Below are 823 nucleotides of genomic sequence, written 5' to 3' on the forward strand. Positions count from 1 at the left end.
AAAAACCAAACCAAACCAAAAAAAAAAAAAAAAAAAAAAAAAAAAAAGACTAGGGATATGGAATGAGTGATTCCACACTTCTGGAAAAAAAAAAAATTTAGTCACCATGAAGGCTAGGGACGTGGAATGGTCAGGACAAAGCCACACTTCTGACAGAAAAGTTAAAAACCAAAAGGGAAGTCCCACCCCCAGGACTGGCTACTTTAACATTTCCATTCAACCCATTCTGCATACACCCCACTATTCCTAAACCTAACCTTGAACTGAAAATCGAATGAGTTGTGGATTTGGATTTTTAATTACTCAAGTTTATACAAAACCTAAACTTTGGCATTTCTTACTCTATACAAAGTAAAGAAGATAACAGTATAGCACATGATTTTAAAAAAGAACACGCCTTCGCTTGCATTATGTAGTTTAAATGGAAGCAGGTTGCCTTACTATGATGGCTACAAGATCAACCGTAGGAAAAAGGCTTACAGAACACTAGATGACTAGATGATGGTTACCAGATAAATATTCTTCACTTCTTTTGAACGTTCAAAAGCAACACTGAGCCCAGATCATGGTATTCATTGTAGCTACCCAGAGATCTAAGCGCCCCATGAGTAAAACAGGTTAATTAACAATTATACTATAGACTACCAAGTCTGCTTTGAAAAATTCTTCTTAACCAGGTGGTGATGAGGCATGCCTTCTGCCAAGGCAGGACTGATATGAGTTACACACCAGCCTCGGATACAATGCTCTCCTCCTCAAAAAGCAAAACCGGCACACACACACACACACACACACACACACACACACACACACACACACACAC

At 38.6% G+C, this 823-nt stretch overlaps 1 protein-coding gene across 2 annotated transcripts in view; it reads right to left on the reverse strand.

The window, feature by feature from the left end:
- The window catches only part of Exosc7 (exosome component 7), a 25,708-nt gene that overhangs the window by 24,061 nt on the left and 824 nt on the right, over positions 1-823 (reverse strand). The gene's annotated exons all lie outside the window — the stretch shown is intronic.

This window comes from Grammomys surdaster, unplaced genomic scaffold (genome assembly GCF_004785775.1).
Source record: "Grammomys surdaster isolate TR1022 unplaced genomic scaffold, NIH_TR_1.0 172, whole genome shotgun sequence".
NCBI classification, from domain to species: Eukaryota; Metazoa; Chordata; class Mammalia; order Rodentia; family Muridae; genus Grammomys; species Grammomys surdaster.